This window comes from Ovis canadensis, chromosome 3 (genome assembly GCF_042477335.2).
Source record: "Ovis canadensis isolate MfBH-ARS-UI-01 breed Bighorn chromosome 3, ARS-UI_OviCan_v2, whole genome shotgun sequence".
Lineage (NCBI taxonomy): Eukaryota > Metazoa > Chordata > Mammalia > Artiodactyla > Bovidae > Ovis > Ovis canadensis.
Genome location: NC_091247.1, coordinates 99601245 through 99621425, shown reverse-complemented (window position 1 = coordinate 99621425; position 20181 = coordinate 99601245). Strand labels below are relative to the sequence as shown.

Here is a 20181-nt window from a genome sequence, read left to right as displayed (position 1 = left end):
AACATAGTTAATTATTTTTTGTTTTATTTCATCATCGCTAGAAAATTTATTCTTCACCATGTATAACATAATATAGTGGTAAATAATATCTTGGCACCCGTTGTTGTAATCCCATTGGCATTAGATGCAAGATGATAGATTTCCTATTTGCTACTTTAATGCTCAATTTGCACACTCTCAAATCATTTCACTCACAGGACTGAGTCCAGCCAAGCATAACTTTGACACAGTTCATCGTGCGCTCAGCATACCTGCTGTGAATTGTGTGCGCACATGCTTAGTCACTAAGTCGTGTCCAGCTTTTTGTGACGCTATGGACTGTAGCCTGCCAGGCTTTTCTGTCCACAGGATTTCCCAGAAAAGAATACTGGAGAGGGTTGCCTTTTTCTTCTCCAGGGGACCTTCTGGACCCAGGAATCAAACCCAGGAGTCCTAACTGGCAGGTGGATTCTTTACCCACTGAACCACTAGGGATCTTCACCTAGCTCAGTTGGTAAAGAATCTGCCTTCAATGCAGGAGACCCGAGTCCCATTCCTGGGCCAGGAAGAGCTCCTGGAGAAGGGAATGGCAGCCCACTCCAGTATTCTTGCCGGGGAAATCCCATGCACAGAGAAGCCTAGCGGGCTACAGTCAGTGGGGTTGCAAGAGTTAGATTTAGCGACGAAACCACCACCACCCCTAGAAAGCCAGCACCTGCTCCCAGAGGGCAAATGTGAAAGGCCCTCTCACCTCTAACCTGTCACTTCCTTTGCCACTCAGGCTGTGATAAGGGTGCTCTGATAAGGTGCTTGTGGTGCTGGAGGTCTGGACCATAGAAAGCCTGGGCTCTGTTGTAAGTACAGGGTGCTGGGGGTAATGGGGGACTCTTGTCTAGTAGAGCGCTGCTCTGGGGGTCTCATGGGGAGGCAGCATTCACTGACCTGGCAGCTGCAGTGGGCGGAGGCCGGTGTCCTTCTAGGGCAGCCTACGCTGTGGACCAGAGCCCCCATCTGCTCTAGTCTCTCCGGCCATCACGCATTCTCTTGTGTGGGGGTCCCCTCTTTCCCCCACAAGAAAGCCACTGCTCTTTTCCTCATATCCCTGCATCTACCCCAGTAAGGGAGGACCTTGCCAGTGGTCTTCAGGTAATGTGATGGTTACATGAGGATGGCCTCACAAGGAATCTCACGAGATTTCTTTTTTTTAAAGTGTATTTATTTATTTTTGGCTGTGCTGAGTTCATCGCTGTGCAGGCTGTGCTGTGCACTGTAGGCTTTCTCTGGTCGCAGGGGGGTTGGGGGTGGGGGTCGGGGCTATCCTCTTGCTGGGCTGTCTCCTTCTCATGTGGCGGCTCCTCTCGTTGCAGAGCATGGACTCTAGGGGATGTGGGCTCAGCGGTTCTGGTGCTGGGGCTTCACTGCTTCAAGGCATGTGGAATCTTTCTGGATCAGGGGTCACAGCCGCATCCCCGGCATTGGCAGCCAGATTCCTGACCACCGAGCCACCAGGGAAGCCCCCAGGAGATGTCTTACTCTCACTTACATCAGGACATAGCGGAAACTTCTCTCACTTAAGAGGACCATTCCCTGCATACATATTCAAGTATACACAAAAAAAATAAATAAGCCCTGAGTTTCTATTTTCTTTCTTCATGTGGAGACTACTAATAAAATGTCACATGTATACCTCTAGGCATCTAACTGGACCATAACTAGTTGCTTTGCCATGATTCTTGTCTCCTTTAATATAGTCTGTGTCTTTTTAATTATCCCTGAACATTCTTTTCCAAAAAAGTATGTTCTTGCTCAAAGTTAATAGCCACTGCCTGGGAGAAAGTATCAAGATAAGTGAGAAGAGAGTCACTTGCATTTAAAAAGCCAGCTCCTTATCCTGGTAATCCAAGTCTTTTTAAAAAATCTTTTTATTTTATATTAAAGGTTAGCTGATTAACAATGCTGTGAGAGTTTCAGGTAGACAGCAAAGGGACTCAGCCATGCACACACCTGTATCCATTCTCCCCCAGACTCCCCTGCCATCCGGGAAGCCACATAACGCTGGGCAGAGCTCCCTGCACTGTGCAGTGGGCGCTTGTTGGCTATTCATTTTAAATTTAGCAGTGTGAACATGTCCATCCCAAACTCCCTTATTCTCCCTCGCCCCCGTCCTTCCCTGCTGGCAACCATGGATTTGTTCTCTAAGTCTGTGAGTCTGTTTCTGTTTTGTAACTAAACTTATCTGTATTCTCTCTTTTCAGATTCAACATATCAGGGGTATCATAAAATATTTCTCTTTGTCTGACTTACTGCACTCAGCATGAGTCTCTAGGCTCTTTCTAATGTGACCCCATTGCACTTTATTTTGTTCAAAATATCACGGTTTATCTTTAGTTCTAGTCCTTGTTAGAGCAACAGAAAGAGCATGGATGAGCCAGGTTCAGACCCCAGCCCAGGATCATAGTATCTGGGTACCTTAAGGATACTGTTTAGTCTTTGCTTTCTCATCTGCAAGCTGTGGTAACATTTGGACATGTTTGGGGATGAAAGCGAGAACCCAGTATACTGTAGGCTCTCAAACTGTAGCTACTGTTGCTGTTATCGTTGCCAGCCATCCTCCTCGTTAAGCTGCCCACAAGATGCCCTTTTTTCCAGTCTGTGGCTGTGTTCAGTCCCCATCTCCGATGCCAGCCTGTGCACACTCTCCCCCAGAGCAGAGCTCTCTGCCGGAACATGGTTCTCAACTCCGTGAAGGGGCACAGCGCCCCAGGGGACAGTGAAGGGGGAACAGTGCCCCAGGGGACAGCTGGCAATGTCTGGAGACATTCTTTTTGTCATCACTGGGTGATGGCTACTGGCACTGAGTGGTCACTGAACATGCTGAGATACACAGGGCACGTGCCCCCGATAGATACTGCCAGGAGTGACCAGCCCACACTCCATCGTGCTGAGGGTGGGAAACCCTCAGAAGCACCTGGGGAGTTTCCTCCAGATGTGGTCACCTAAGGATTCTGATACGTGCTATGGACAAAGAGCAGAATTAAGCCAGAAAGTTTAGCATAACTTTCCCATAAGATGATAAAATCATCAAAACGAAGCTGCTCTAGTTTCTCTAACCTCTACTTATGGCTCTTTCATTGGCTTAATTGTATCAAAAAATCCAGAGTGGCTTCTAGGAATGCTGCTGGCTTTGGTTGCCTCCTGTAAGGAGGTTTAGTGAAGTGAGGTGCAGAGTCAGCTGCTCCATAAAAGGGAATCTACCACTTTCTTCTGTATTCTAAACTCTCTGGAACCTGAGGCTGTGTCTGCAGCAGCTGCCTGCAATGCAGGGGGTGCTCATTTAAAGAGTCACTCATTGGTTGCGTGCCAAGTCGCTTCAGTCCGTGTCCAAATCTTTGTGACCCTGTGGACGGTAACCCACCAGGCTCCTCTGCCCATGGGATTCTCCAGGCAAGAATACTGGAGCAGGTTGCCATTTCTTCCTCCAGGAGATCTTCTCAACCCTGGGATCAAACTCCTTTCTTTTATGGCTACCTGCATTGGCAGGCAGGTTCTTTACCACTGCTGTGACTGACGCTAATGAAATAACTCTTCATTTCACCAGTGGGAGTGGTAAGATAGATTTAGTGACAGGCAATTCAGACTTTCAAAACCGCAAGCAGTGTATCTCCTGAAAGCAGTAAATAACAAAGCCAAAAGAGAAAAAGAAAAAACTTTTCTTTCCCTTCTGAGAACATTTCCTTTCTCAGAAAAAAAAGGTGCTACAATCACTTTTTCTTGTAAAGTGGTAACTGGAAGCCACCCTTGGTCGCAATTGCTGATTCAGCTGGTCTCTAGAAGATGTTTTGTCTTAGACGCTCACACACACACACACACACACACACGATTATTCTTCCCATGTGCTGAACGAACAATATTTTGCTGCTACTTGGAAGTATTTTAATATGCAAGTGCACTTTTTTAAGTTTTTATTTTATATTGAAGTATAGTTAGCAATGCTGTGTTAGTTTCAGTACAGCAAAGAAGTTATACATATAGCTATTCTTTTTTCAAATTCGTTTCCCATTTAGGTTGTTACATAATGTTGAGCAGCATTTTCTGTGCTATACAGTAGGTCCATGTTGGCTACTCACTTTATATATAGCGGTGTGTACATGTCCATCCCAAACTCAACTATCCCTTTCCACATTCTTCCCCCCGGTAAGCATAAGTTTCTTCTCTAAGTCTGGGAGTCTGTTTCTGTTTTGTAAATAAGCTCATTCGTATCATTTCTTTTTAGATTCTACACTTAAGTCACTCAGTGTAACAATCCCTGGGTTCATCTGCGTTGTTGCAAATGACACGGCTTCATTCTTTGTAGCAGCTGAGTGATATTCCCTTGTGTACCTGTGCACCAGACCTTCTTTATCCGTTCCTCTGTGGGTGGACATTTAGGTTGCTTCCACGTCTTGGCTAATGTAAACATTTCTGCAATGAACATTGGGTCTGAAAACACGGTCAGAAAAGATACATGCACCCCATTGCAAGTGTACTTCTTTTTCCTACAAGGAAACAGTTACTTCACTCGTATCTCAGGCTTGATTTTTGTTTAAAAATGTAGTTTTGTGTCTTTTATGTAAAGTTCATCTATAAAATTCATGTAAGGTTCATCTATAAGATTCCATGCTCCTTTCCTGCTTTCTCATATGTATATACTTTCAAAAATTCAAGTTTTTTTCCCCCTCAAACTCTTGAGAATTTACTTTGGTGGAATTATTCATTGTCCCTTCAGGTACTATCTCTTTTTGGTGTCACCACTGATGTTTCTTCTACTGCTTATAAAAATTAAACTATAAAAATATAAACTATAAAATTTATATTAAACTGTAAAATTTGCAAGTTAGGTAAACCTAAAATCTTTGGGTATAAATCCTGGTTTAAAATAGAAGCATTCAGATCAACATTATAATTTGCAAAAAAAAAAATGCGTGTTTTAAGATGAACAAATAGTTGTGAATTGATTTTGTAAGCATGAGTTTTCAATAGAAGGGAAGAAAGCTTAGCTTTTCTTCTACTGTGTGTTTTTAAATAGCCTGCAGCCTTAGAATGAGATTTCAAATACAAACGTAGACTTCAAATATAAACCAGTTCGCTCACCAATAATTAATATAAATGACTACTTCTTAATTTTCCACCTAAATGCGTCATTTTCTTCTCCTTTATCTTTTGGAGACATTTTCATTTGTCTTCTTTTCCTGGGTTAATTTGTTGCGAACCTTTTGTCAAGAATGCTCAAACTACCGAACAATTGCACTCATCTCACACACTAGTAAAGTAATGCTGAAAATTCTCCAAGCCAGGCTTCAGCAATACGTGAACTGTGAACTTCCTGATGTTCAAGCTGGTTTGAGAAAAGGCAAAGGAACCAGAGATCAAATTGCCAACATCCGCTGGATCATGGAAAAAGCAAGAGAGTTCCAGAAAAACATCTATTTCTGCTTTATTGACTATGCCAAAGCCTTTGACTGTGTGGATCACAATAAACTGTGGAAAATTCTGAAAGAGATGGGAATACCAGACCACCTGACTTGCCTCTTGAGAAACCTATATGCAGGTCAGGAAGCAACAGTTAGAACTGGACATGGAACAACAGACTGGTTCAATATAGGAAAAGGAGTATGTCAAGGCTGTATATTGTCATCCTGCTTATTTAACTTCTATGCAGAGTGCATCATGAGAAACACTGGGCTGAAAGAAGCACAAGCTGGAATCAAGATTGCCAGGAGAAATATCAATAACCTCAGATATGCAGATGACACCACCCTTATGGCAGAAAGTGAAGAGGAACTAAAGAGCCTCTTGATGAAAGTGAAAGAGGAGAGTGAAAAAGTTGGCTTAAAGCTCAACATTCAGAAAACAAAGATCATGGCATCTGGTCCCATCACTTCATGGGAAATGGATGGGAAAACAGTGGAAACAGTGTCAGATTTTATTTTGGGGGGGCTCCAAAATCACTGCAGATGGTGATTGCAGCCATGAAATTAAAAGACACTTACTCTTTGGAAGGAAAGTTATGACCAACCTAGACAGCATATTCAAAAGCAGAGACATTACTTTGGCAACAAAGGTCTGTCTATTCAAGGCTATGGTTTTTCCAGTAGTCATGTATGGATGTAAGAATTGGACTGTGAAGAAAGCTGAGTGCTAAAGAATTGATGCTTTTGAACTGTGGTGTTGGAGAAGACTCTTGAGAGTCCCTTGGACTGCAAAGAGATCCAACCAGTCCATTCTAAAGGAGATCAGCCCTGGGTGTACTTTGGAAGGAATGATGCTAAAGCTGAAACTCCAATACTTTGGCCACCTCATGCAAAGAGTTGACTCATTGGAAAAGACTTTGATGCTGGGAGGGATTGGGGGCAGGAGGAGAAGGGGACGACAGAGGATGAGATGGCTGGATGGCATCACCAACTCAACAGACATGAGTCTGAGTGAACTCTGGGAATTGGTGATGGACAGGGAGGCCTGGCATGCTGCAATTCATGGGGTCGCAAAGAGTCAGACATGACTGAACAACTGAACTGAACTGAACTGAACTTTCCTGCTTGTTAGGCTCTCCAAACCTACAAAGTGGTTTTTGACAATATTAGTGGTCTTGCCTGGAGAATCCCAGGGACGGAAGCCTGGTGGGCTGCCGTCTATGGGGTCGCAGAGAGTCGGACATGACTGAAGCAATTTAACAGCAGCAGCAGCAGCAGTGGTCCTCAAACCTGGCTGCATGGAAGAACCACCTGGAGAGCCTACAGAAATAAAAACATAACGCCTTGCTCCTGTCCCAGTTGATCCCAGTGGTAGTCAGATGTGAGACCTTAGGCAGATCTCTTAGACTATTTCTAGCTTTAAAATTCTGTGATCTGACAGAATCAGATCCATTTTGGGAAGTGTGATAAAAATTGACAAGTCACCGATCTCAGATAGGATGGTTAAGTTGGATGGTGATTCTCAGGGCATGTTTAATTACAGACAGCAAAATGTTTTAAAATATACCTAACCTTTGATCCTGCAGTTCTGTTACTAGGCATCTATTCTTAAGAGAAAATTTATGTGGTACTAAATATTTAGTTACAAAGATATTGACTTAAGCAGTATACAAAATAGAGAAAAGTAAAAATCAACCTAACTGGGAAGTTTTTGAATAAATTACGGTACAACCATTGAGTGGAATACTATTTATTAGATATTAGAAAAATAATTCTATAGAAAAGTATTTTATGACATCAGAAAATGCTCATGAAGCAAAGTTACAATTAGGTAATATAATAATTTCATTTGAGAGGTAAATCATGTGTATATTTTAAATATAAGTATAATATTTGTAAGATTATAGAGCAAAAGGATGACATGGTAATCTCTAGGTGTAGGGATTAGAAGTAATTTTCTTTTCTCTTCTTTTAATTTATCTGTGCTTTTCTAATTTACCTGTCATTGTATATTGTTTCTTTAATTAAAAATGTTAGTTTCAGGGACTTCCCTGGTGGTCCAGTGGTCAGCACTTTACCTTCCAATGCAGGGGGTGTGGGCTTGATTCCTGGTTGGGGAGCTAAGACCCCATATGCCTCGGAGTCAAAAAAAACCTGAATATAAAACAGAAGCAATATTGTAAAAATTTCAATAAAGACTTTAAAAATGGTCTACATTAAAAAAAAATCATAAATGAATGTTAAAAAGAGACTTCCCCGGTGGTCCAGTGGTTAAGAATCTGCCTTCCGATGAAGAGGACGCAGGTTCAACTCCCAGTCAGGGAACTAAGACCCCACACGCTGCGGGCAACTGAGCCTGTGTGTTCTAGAGTCCGTGAGCTACAGCTGAGACCCAAGGCAGCCAAATAAGGAAATACCTATTCTTAAAAAATGTTAGTTTAAAGCAACTCCTTAATCTGGCTCCTTCAAGATTCACCTGTAGCCTTCTCAAGGTCTGTTCTATGCCTGTTTTCCAAACTACAACCTGACAGTGCTGAGCTACAAACCCGGGCTTACCCGGAATGCAGAGCTCGAAACAGCACCACGTGTGGGCCCCAGTCTGCGTCTTGCCGTCCGCTCACCCAACAATGGAACATACAGATTCCTAGTCAAATATCACAAGTCAAGCCAGAGTGACATAAGTGCTCAGGAAATGTGTAACCATTTACACCGGGAGCTAAAGAGGAGGTTCTGAGCTGGGAGTAACGCTCAGAACCTTCCCAGGCCAAAGGGCACTGGAGAAAGAGGTTCTCACCAGGTGGACACTGCGGCAGGGGTGATGAAAAGAGACATGCTAGGTCGTTCCAGTACATTGCATATTTGGGGAAAATTAGAAGATTCAGGTCTGAGTATCAAGTAGGGAGAGGAATATGTAAGGGTTAAAGAAGAACTCTGAGAAAATCCCAATCTTTACTGTACCTTTGAGCAAACAGGGGAAAGGAGCTTCCTCCTCTGTCCAAACTCAGACTCAGCTCAGACCAGACAGCCCACTGGTGACTAGGGCATGGGTTGGATTTCAGCTTCTGCACGCTTCGTCAGCTGGGCACGCTTGTGCAGCCCGTGTAGTGATGAAAGAGATACAAGAGGTGACTGAACAGTGCGTTTTGCGTAGGTTGCGGTTGGTGGTGTTCAGTTGCTGTCGTGTCCAGTTCTTGGTGACCCCATGGACTCCTCTTGCCAGGCTGGTCTGTTTATGGGATTTCCTAGGCAGGAATACTGGAGTAGGTTGCTAATTCCCTCTCCAGGGGATTTTCTAGAGGGATCGAACCTGCATTGGCAGGCAGATTCTTTACCACTGAGCCCCCAGGGAAGCCCTTATTGTGCAGGTAGCATGAAGGTATTTGCAGATCGGGTGGTGTGAGGAAGCAATGGATACGGATCTTGACCATCAGCATTTGTTGATAAGTGAAGTTGTGGGAATCCCTGAGATTTGCTAGAGAAAGCAGTAAGCACAAATCTTTAGACCAGGGCTTCCCAACCTCTGGGAGCTAATGCCTGATGCTCTGAGGTGGAGCTGGTGTAATAATGAGAGAAATAAAGTGCACAATAAATGTAACATGCTTGAATCATCTTGAAACCATCTCCCCCTCCCTGATCCATGGAAAATTGTCTTCCACAAAACTGATGCCAAAAAGGTTGGGGACCGCTGCTTTAGACAATGCCTGCATTCAGCTGCAGGGGTTGGTGAGAGGAATCAATGAAGTGTCCGAGAAGAGACATCAGGGTGACGGGAGGGAGACCCAAAGGGGAATGAGTGTCATGGAGCCCGTGGGTGGAGTTTCGAAGAGGAAGTGGTCAGGGTGTGAAGTGATCCCAGCGGAGAAAAGAATGCAAATCAGAAGTTTCTGGTTATTTTTTAACTAGCAGTACAAGCAGCACCACAGAATCAGACCCTAAGGGTCTGAGGAGTAGGTGGGCAGTGGGGGCGATGAGGGCTGGGGCAGAGGTTTCTCTAAGAACATGGGCAAGGAGAGATGGGGCAGTACTTTCATAGGAAAATGATTAATAGAAGGGAAGGCTTTAGTTATGGTGGGGAGCCCAGAGTCTTCTAGACACTGGGCGGAGGAAGCCATAGGCACAGATGTAACGAGACCAAGCAGAACTCTTGAAAGGTAAGACTGTATGCAGGCTGGGGGCTGAGAGATTAACCCCAAAAGAGGCACTGTTCTTGGGAGGAGGGAGAATATGAGTGAAGAGACTGGGGGATTTTTTAAAAAACTTTTTATTTTATGTTGGAGTTTAGCTGGTTAACAATGTAGTGATAGTTTCAGGTGGACAGCCAAGGGACCCAGACATACATACACATGTATCCATTTTCCCCCAAATTCCCCTCCCATTCCGGTGCCACATAACTTTGAGCAGAGCTCCCTGCGTTGTGCAGTAAGCCTGGGATATTTTGGGTTGGGAAAGAGATAGTACATCTCTTAGTGTCCCCTTTCTCAGTGGCCAGGAAATGGGACCAGTGGGTCATAGCCAGAGATTCCTTGAGGGATTTGTGAGTCAAAGGAAAGGTCTGAAAAATACTATGGACCATAAAGGAAAGGAGTTTTGGGTGAATAGAAGGGTGGATTAGGAGTGTGGTGAGCCTCCCACTGCAGTGGGAGGAATTTGTTACTTTTATGAGGAGAGAAACTCTGTTCATCCTGCTGATAAAGTGAAACTTAATGCTTATCTTAAACAGTGTTTTTCTAAGACATCACACAGTGCCTGGCCAGAGCAGGCACTAGGTAAATATCTGTTTAATGGATACACCCTGTGATGGTACTCATCAGTGAAATCAGGTGAGCACTGCCAGCATTATTTAGCACCTGGTGGAGAAAACAAGATTAGGGAACCCAACCCTGCTGTGTGTGTGTGTTCAGTCACTCAGGCATGTCTGACTCTTTGCAACCACCTAGACTGTAGCCCGCCAGGCACCTCTGTCCATGGAATTCTCCAGGCAAGAATACTGGAGTGGGTGGCCATTCCCCTCTCCAGGGGATCTTCCCAACCCAGGGATCCAACCTGCATCTCCTGCATTGCAGGCAGATTCTTTATAATCTGAGCCGCAAGGGAGATCCTTTATGTCTTAGAATAAGCAAAAGAAAGAAAATTTTTTCTCTACTTGCTTGACTGAAGAGTGAAACCTACGCATACATGATAGTACCAGAAGGTGACAGTTTCAAACCTAGTGTACTGAGAAATAGTGGAGAATCATCCCAAATCTGAGACCAAAGTCTTGTCATTGTGGTAAGAAGACTGGTGACTTTCCTTGGGGTGGGGGTGGGGGGGCTCATTTCAGGGGCCAAGCTACTTTCTCTGTGAGCTTTTTCCTCTCCCAGAGCAGAAACCCTCTGAAAGGATGATTCAGGGGGCTGGTGAATCTGTGACATCTCTGCGGGGCCACTGGCCCTGGGAACTTGTGTGAGAATGAGTCAGGTCTGGCTGGTGAAACCATGCTTTGGGGACCAACGGCAGGGCTGCCTTGATGGAAACTCAGAGTTTTGAAGGTCATCCGTGGATGATCCCTGGGCAGCCTTAGAAACCACATCCATCTCTGAATGAGACATAACTAAAATCAAGGAACCGCTTTGCTCCATGCCCACAGATCAAGCTGGGCATGGATTGCGGCCACTTTGCGACCTGAGGCTTCCACACTGGGTAGCACATGGCCACATCGTATTAGTCAGCTCAAGCTCTGTAACAAAATACCGCAGATCAGGGAGTTCAGAAAACAGGAGCTGATTTTCTCATAGTTCTGGGAACTGCAAGTCCAAGGTCAAGGTGCTGGCAGGGTCAGTTTCTCTGAAGGCCTCTCTCCATGGCGTGCAGACAGCCGCATTCTCCCTGCGTCCCCTGGGTCCTCCACAGCCTTTCCTTTGTGTGGATTTGTCCCTGGCGTATATCTTCTGGCAGGGACCCCAATCATATCGGGTTAGTGTCTGGCCATGTGATCTCATTTTACCTTGTCTCCCCACGAAGGCTGTAACTCTCAAGACAATCACATTCCAAGGTTTACTGGGGGAGGAGGTGAGGACACCAACCTATGAATTTTGGTGGGGTGGAGGGACACAATTCAGCCAGAATACCATCCACAGTGAAATCCAGAGTGCGGGCTTACGTTTAGTCTATGTGTCTGCTCAGTCACTCAGTCGTGTCTGACCCTTCACAACCCTATAGACTGGAGCCCACCAGGTTCCTTGGTCCATGGGATTTCCCAGGCAAGAATACTGGGTTGCCATGTCCTTCTCCAGGAGATTCCTGACCCAGGGATAGAACCTGTGTCTCCTGCATTGGCAGGCAGGTTCTTTACCACTGAGCCACCCGGGAAGCCCAAATATCCTTGTTACACATATGTTTATTAACATATGTGATTTTTTTAAAAGCACATTTTTGAAAGATTAACTTTTAAAAAGAATATATATCATAAGGTGCCCTGTAGAAAAGTGTTTCATTTCAGTTCAGTTCATTTCAGTCGCTCAGTCGTGTCCGACCTTTTTGCGACCCCATGAGTCGCAGCACGCCAGGCCTCCCTGTCCATCACCAACTCCCGGAGTTCACTCAGACTCACGTCCATTGAGTCAGTGATTCCATCCAGCCATCTCATCCTCTGTCGTCCCCTTCTCCTCCTGCCCCCAATCCCTCCCAGAATCATAGTCTTTTCCAATGAGTCAGCTCTGAGGTGGCCAAGTACTGGAGTTTCAGCTTTAGCATCATTCCTTCCAAAGAAATCCCAGGGCTGATCTGCTTCAGCATGGACTGGTTGGATATCCTTGCAGTCCAAGGGACTCTCAAGAGTCTTCTCCAACACCACAGTTTAAAAGCATCAATTCTTCGGCACTCAGCCTTCTTCACAGTCCAACTCTCACATCCATACATGACCACAGGAAAAACCATTGACTTACAGTTCCTAGAGCAGCAAATATACAACATCATCATGAAAAAGAAATCTTGTTACTTGGTTGGCTAAAGAGATACCTCCTTTGAATTTACATGTCTTTGTTTACTTATGAGACAGCCTTGCCTAAGTTTGTTGATTTCTGTATTTCCTCTTTTGCTGATGGCCTGTTTGTAATCTCTGCTCATTTTTGTATTGTGGTATTGTTAATCCTTTGGTAGTGGTGGTGGTTTGTTTAGTCTCTAAGTCGTTTCTGATTCTTCTGTGACCCCATGGACTGCAGCCTGCCAGCCTCCTCTGTCCATGGAATTTCCTAGGAAAGAATACTGGAGTGGGTTGCCATTTTCTCCATATTAATTTTCTACTTATCAAATTGTAATAATTCTTCCAAGTGAATCATATGTTGCTTATTTTATTTGTAAATTTTGTTTGGGTTATTCTTTTTATGTGTGCAAATTTAATTTTTTTATATTTTCTTTAAGGGGATAGAATCAAATTTGCTATGCATGCATGCTAAGTCGCTTCAGTCGTGTCCGACTCTGTGCGACCCCATGGACAGCAGCCCACCAGGCGCCTCTGTCCACAGGATTCTCTAGGCAAGAGTACTGGAGTGGGTTGCCATTTAATTCTAGTGTCTGCCTTTGTTTTTATGCCTATGAATACTTGGTCTATTCCAAAAGGAACCCAAACCTAGTACTCACTGAAAGCCTTGAGGGATAGGATGGGGAGGGAGGTGGAAGGGAGCTTTAAGAGGGAGATGACACGTGTATACCTATGGCTGATTCATATTGATAAATGGTGGAAACCATCACAATATTGTAAAGTAACTATCCTCCAATAGAAAATAAAATCGAAGACTGTAAGAAAAAGAAAAAAAAGAGAAATGGGAAAGAAAGAAAGAAAAGAGTGTGGGCTTAAGTAGCCAAGTGGTGCAGTGAAAGTCCTGGCCCCCTAACCTCAAGGTTGTGGGCTGCGAAGCACCTTCTCCTATGGTTCTGTCCCCCCTTGAGGACACTATGCTCAGTGAAACAGCGCTGATACAAAGGGACAAAACAATATACGAGGCCCCCGGAGAAGTCATATTCATAGAGACGGAAAGTAAAAGGGTGGGTGCCAGGGAGGGGCTGGGGAGCTTTTATTTAATGGTGCAGAGTTTCAGTTTTTTTAAATTACTTGTTTGTTTCTGTTTTTTGCTGTGCTTGGTCTTCATTGCTGTGTGAGGATTTTCCTCTAGCTGCAGCCAGCGGGGACTACTCTCTAGCGTGCTGCGCAGGCTTCTCATTGTGCTGGCTTCTCATTGTTGCAGAGGACAGGCTCTAGAGTATGCAGGCTCAGTAGTTGCAGCACACAGGCTCAGTAGTTGCAGCTCCCAGGCTGTAGAGCTCAGACTTAGTAGCTGTGGTCCACAGGCTTAGTTGCCCTGCTGCATGTGGGATATTCCTGGACCAGGGATCAAACCTGTGTCCCCTGCATTGGCAGGTGGATTCTCAACCACTGGACCACCAGGAAAGTCCCCAGAGTTCCAGTTTTGCCAGATGAAAACAGTTCTGGAGACAGATGCTGGGGCTGATGGTACCACACGTGAAAGCCACACAGAACCTACACTAAAAGATGAATAACGCGGTCAATTTTACGTTGTGTGTATTTGATCACAATAATAAGAAAGAGTGGGCTGAGGCAGGAGACCTGAGTCTCAGCCCCTGCTCCCCTAACCCCACCCCACGCCATTATTTTATTTCATTGGGATGCAGATTTTTGACCTGCAAAATGGGAGTGATGTTTCTTATTATGTGATCAAAGGGGACAGTGAAGCTAACATCCTTGGCAAAGCCTTTGACCCGCAATGAGAGCTCAGCCCAGGAGATGTAAGAACAGTAACAGCGATGGAAGGACAGAAGTGTCACTTTCTGGTGGCCAGTGGTGTTTCCCTTTGGAGGGACTTGTTTGTGGATAGGGTTGCAGGAGCTGAGCACCCTCCCTGGGCTCAGAGAACTAAGAGGGCTCCTTATCACATTGGAGCCTCTAGACCTGGAAAACTCCCCACCAAATTGTCAAAGGAGTCCTATATCCAGCACTCTTGAAAGAATCCGTTGCTTTGTCACACACGCAGCAATCAAGCAAATGTGCAAAGAACCTGCCAGAGCCTCAGGGATTGGCCAGCTGTTGCCTTCTCTCTGAGCTCTGGCCTCCACCTCTGCCCAGCTGGGTCCTCGCTCAGACCACACTGGCTGCCTGGCCAGTCCTGAGGCTACAGCCGTACATGAAGCCTTGGCCTTGTGCCAGGATACACGTGACCCTTCCCAGACAGGGCCTAGTGAGGCTCCCCGACCCCAGCTGCCCCCCTGCCACACGTCCACTTCCTGAGCCCTGAGCTGCTGGCTATCACTCGCACCCCACCCACAGCTTCCTAACAGCTAGTCCAGGCCCTAGCTGCTGCTGCTAAGTCACGACTCTTTGAGACCCCATGGACTGCAGCCCAGCAGGCTCCTCCATCCATGGGATTTTCCAGGCAAGAGTACTGGAGTGGGGTGCCATTGCCTTCTCCACCACTGGGTACTAGAGGAGAGATGTCTATATGTGGGTGTTGAGCAGAATATAGCACCCGTGGTGAGCTTCCTCACCCTTCGCATCTCCAGGCTCTCCTGTAGGGGTCTGGTGGACCTGATCTACACCAAAGCTTCAGGATTATCGCCCCCAAGGGGGCCTTTCCTGGGGAAGAGAAGGAGGCTGAACTTCAAAGCTAGGCTGTTCTGAGAGCCAAAGTGCCCTGGAGCATATTCTGGGTCCAGGTGCCATGGTGAGAAGTCCAGGTGAGCCCTGGCCCCTTACAGACCAGCTCAGCCTGGGCAGAGGCTGCATTCCCCGCCCCCCAACAAGTGCTCCTGCCCACCGAACCTCCTGTCTCTATCCAGGGCTGCACTGTGTCCAGCTCGCTAGTTGCACACGGTTGCTTCAGGGGAATCTCCAGTTTTCACCTTCCGCGCCCTGCTCACCTTGCCGTCTCTCACCTATCAAATTCCTTATGCTTTCTGATGTTGCTGGTTTGACCGCTTAGCATCCTTTCGAGCTGGGTATCTTGGCTAGGACTGACAATGTGACTGTTTTGGGGACATTGTAAGAGGTCCTTTGTGGTGGTGGTTGTTCAGTCGCTCAGTCATGTCTGACTCTTTGTGACCCCGTGACTGCAACATACCAGGCTTCCCTGTCCTTCACAATCTCCCAGAGTTTGTTCAAACTCATGTCCATTGATTCAGTGATGCCATCCAACCACCTCATCCTCTATTGCCCATTTCTTCTTCTGCCCTCAATCTTTCCCCTCATCAGGGTCTTTTCCAGTGAGTTGGCTCTTCACATCAGGTGGCCAAAGTATTGGAGCTTCAGCTTCCGCATCAGTCCTTCCAATGAATATTCAAGGTTGATTCCCTTTAAGATTGACTGGTTTGATCCCCTTGCAGTCCAAGGGACTCTCAAGGGTCTTCTCCAGCACCACAGTTCAAGAGCATCAGTTCTTTGGGACTGATTCCCAAAAGCACGTGCCTGTGGCCCTGACCGCCCCTGTGCCATGTGGAACATTCGTCTCTCTCTCCATTTCCCTTCCAGTCTCTGCTCCATTTCTTTCTTCTTCTTTATAGCAAAATTCCCTGGAGTAGTTCTATATACTTACTGTCTTCATTTCCCTTTCTCTCACTCTTACTTTCTTCTTTTTTTTTAAAGAATGTATCTCTGTTTTTTAATTTAATTAAAACCTTTTTAATTAAATGACCTCATGGCATGCAGAGTCTTAGGTCTCCTACCAGAGGTGGAACCTGGGCCCCCCTGCATTGGAAGCATGGAGTCTTAACCTCTGGATCACCAGGGAGGTCCCTCGCACTCCTTCTTGAAATAGTCTAAATATTAACAGATTTTTGTACCTGCTATTTTACAAACACCAGCTTCTCAATATGGCCGCGGTGTCTATATTATTAAGGCAGTGGTTTCTTCTCCCCCAGTCCTCATCCTATTGGAACTGCCAGCATCAATGGCTCAATGAATCATTCCTCCCTCCTTGAAACATTTCTCATTTGGTTTTTAGACTCCAGACGCCCCTGGTTTTCTTCCCGTCTAACTTTTCTTTCTCTGTCTCCACTGATGCCTCTTCTTCTACCCTGTCTCTCGGGATGGGAGGGACCCAGGGCTCATCTGGTCTTTTTCTCTATCTGGGGATCTGAGCTAGTTTCATGATTTCTCTCTCTCTCTCTTTCTCTCTGGAGAGAAGAACAGTTAACATGAGGTCTACCCTCTTACAGTACTGTGAACTGTAGATACAACATTTCACAGCAGGTCTCTGGAACTCACCCATCTTACGTAACTGAAGCTTCAGACCCGTCAACCAACCCGTCATTTTCCCGTCTCCCCAGCCCCAGGCAACCACCATCCTACCTTCTGTTTCTATGAGTTTGACTGTGTTAGCAGTGGAATCTTTGCAGGGTTTGTTCTCCTCTGATTGGCTTATTTCACTTCCCATAATGTCCTCCAGGTTCATCCGCATTGTCCCATATGCCAGGATCTCCCTGTATTTTTGAAACTGAATCATATTCCATCATCAGATGTATAAGCCGCATTTTCTGCCTCAGTTGCTTTGTTGGTGGGTATTTGGCTTGTTTCCACTTCTTCGCTGTGAGGAATAATGCTGCAATGAACACGGGAGTGAACAGGATCTTTTAAACATCCTGATTCTGATGCTTTTGAATATATACCCCCAAAGCGTGGTTGATGGATTATATGGTAAACAAGTGGGAATACATCAAGTTAAAACCTGAAGAGCAAAAGAGACAATCAACAGGATGGAAAGGCAATCTATGGAACAGGAGAAACAAGTTGAAAACCATATATCTGATAAGGAGTCAATATCCAAAATATACAAGGAACTCCAGTGGCTAACGTTTCGTTGTTGGTTGATGATCTGTCTTCACCCTTACATTCTTTTTGGCTTCTTGGCTATATTGGGTCTTCACTGCAGCACTTTGTTGCAACACGTGAGCTTCTCTAGTTGCCCATCAACATGTCTGATCTTAGTTCCCCAGCCAGGAATCAAACCTGTATCCCCTGCAGCAGAAGGCAGATTTTAAACCCTTGGACCACCAAGGAATTCCCAAATTCTTCAGAGAACATTCTTTGTAGCTCCTGGACTTAACTGAGACCTGACGATCCTCTAAGGATGCCGAGTCTCCCGAGAGATTTGCTTTGTCTCCCTTCTTTGTGTCTCTGAGAGGAGGAGCCAGGGGTCTTTGCATTCATTGACATTTCCAAACATACACACATCAGACTGACTTGGTGTTCTCACTTCTCCTAGCATTTCCTTTCAGCTCACTGTTCTGCCCATGCGACCCTCAACAATTCTGAGGTCTAAAAGACACCATTAGTGCCTGCCCTGGTTTCTTGATGGGAACTTCTCCTTCCTTCTCCATCTTCTCCATCTTTTTCTTCCCTGAGTGGGTACCAAGCCCCCAGGAGTCGTGCTTCCCAGGGCTCCTTCCTTGTCCCTGTGGTTCCTGCTCTTGTTTTTCATCCCAAATGGTCTCAATCATTCCCATGGCTTGACTACAAATTGGAAACTGACAAATCCCCAATTATTTGGGGATTTGGATAGAACCCATAATTTTACCAAAATATTTCTAACAGCTTAATGTCAAGACAGCCCTTCAAAATTAGCTTATCCAAAGTTGAACCCAGGACTTCCCAGCTGGCTCAGTGGTAAAAAAAAATCCACCTGCCAGTGCGGAAGGTGTGGGTTTGATTTCTGGGTCGGGAAGATCCCCTGAGAAGGAAATGGCAACCCACTCCAGTATTTTTGCCTGGGAAATACCGTGGACAGAGGAGCCTGGTGGGCTACAGTCTATGAGGTCACAGAATTAGACATGATTTAATGACTATACAGTAACCACAGAGATTGACCCACCATTGCTTTCCTGTGAACTGTTTCTCTTCCAGTGTTTGGTATGTCTGTGAATGCTTGTCAAACACCCATCTTACTTGTGAGGTGTCCCCCAAACTCCTTCCCCTTTTTCCCTTCCCAAATGCAAAATGCCTCAATAAATCGAATCAATTCTACTCTTAAACATGGGCATACACTTTGTTCTTCTTTCCTACTCAATTCTAACATCTGTTTTCTAAAGTCAAGCCCTTTCCATCTCTTGGTAGGGTTCTTGCAGGAGGCTTCCAACTAGTGTCTTCTCATCTTCTGGTTGGCCACCTCTCATCTTCTAGGCTGTTAGCATAAGAATTTAGAAACTAAACTGACTCTTGTTTTTAATGAGAATGAATGTTGGGTTTCATAGACCACTAGGGTATAATGGGAGAAGGCAATGGCATCCCACTCCAGTACTCCTGCCTGGAAAATCCCACGGACAGAGGAGGCTGGAAGGCTGCAGTCCATGGGGTCACTCAGGGTCGGACACAACTGAGCGACTTCACTTCCACTTTTCACTTTCATGCATTGGAGAAGGAAATGGCAACCCACTCCAGTGTTCTTGCCTGGAGAATCCCAGGGACGGGGGAGCCTGGTGGGCTGCCGTCCGTGGGGTCGCACAGAGTCGGACACGACTGAAGCAACTTTGCAGCAGCAGCAGCAGCAGCAGCAGCAGGGTATAATGATGAGGGTCCTCTCCTATTTCTCCTTTGTCTATGTCTCTTCTCTCTCTACACCTCCTTCCCATCAACCTTAATGACTTGGATCACTATTTTATCCCTCAGATATTCTTCCAAGTTTTTCCACAAATAATGCCACGGATATGCATTTTCTGAAAGATGGTTTAGATGAAATTAAAAGAAAAGAGCTTAAATTTCATTTCTTAGTTCTCTCAGTTGTGTGTTCTCCCTTTAAAGAGGGGTGTGCCATACCCGAACATGCTCGGATCTGGTGTGGGGATCCTGACATGCATGAATGCTCAGATTTCTATCTTCTTACTTTCCAACACCCTGTCTTCCTAAGGCCCATGGTCTATGAATTAGGTTGAGTTTCTAATCATTTATTTTCAACACATGTGTGCCTGATTAGTGGCTAAGCTGTGTCCAGCTCTTTGTGAGCCCATGGACTGTGGCCCGCCAGACTCCTCTCTTCATGGAATTCTCCAAGTTCCTTCTCCAATTTTCAACATGTAGTTGAGGTGTTTTGTCCTTTTATCAAAAAATATGATAGTTCACCTAGTTTTAAAAGAATAAACTAAAAATTAATTAACATTTTGTAAGTAATTATCTGTAACGTCACCTTTGCTTTGTTCTTTATTCTAAATATATAAACTATCTCATAGTCTCTTACAGTATTGGATCAATGCATTCTTTATTTTTAAGTGTTCTTGTTTAAGAAAAGTCAGAGAATGCTGACCTTGAGAACTCTGAGGTCTTCTGTCATTTCCAGAAATGTGTTGACTTTCAAAAACATTTCTTTAATAGTCTGTTCAGGTGGTCACATGATATTTTTACTTCTATAAACATATACATTTATTTTCAGACACCTTATTTGTCTCTTTGTATGATGTCAATACATCTCTCTTGGCATAGAAAGTTCTAGAAAGCAGGAAGTTTCAGTTCAGTTCAGTCGCTCAGTCGTGTCTGACTCTTTGCGACCCCCTGAATCACAGCACACCAGGCCTCCCGGTCCATCATTAACTCCCGGAGCTCACCCAGACTCACGTCCATCGAGTCACTGATGCCATCCAGCCATCTCATCCTCTGTCGTCCCCATTTCCTCCTGACCCCAATTCCTCCCAGCATCAGAGTATTTTCCAATGAGTCAACTCTTCATGTGAGGTGGCCAAAGTACTGGAGTTTCAGCTTTAGCATCATTCTTTCCAAAGA

General features: G+C 45.3%; 1 protein-coding gene across 1 annotated transcript in view; it reads left to right on the top strand.

Annotated features, from left to right (window-relative positions):
* The first annotated feature begins 751 nt into the window (after positions 1-751).
* IL1RL1 (interleukin 1 receptor like 1) overlaps positions 752-20181 on the top strand; it is an 80447-nt gene continuing 61017 nt past the window's right edge. Inside the window, exon 1 of the mRNA XM_069583738.1 lies at positions 752-833. The gene's annotated coding sequence lies outside the window, so the exon portion shown is untranslated. The remainder of the gene's footprint in view (positions 834-20181) is intronic.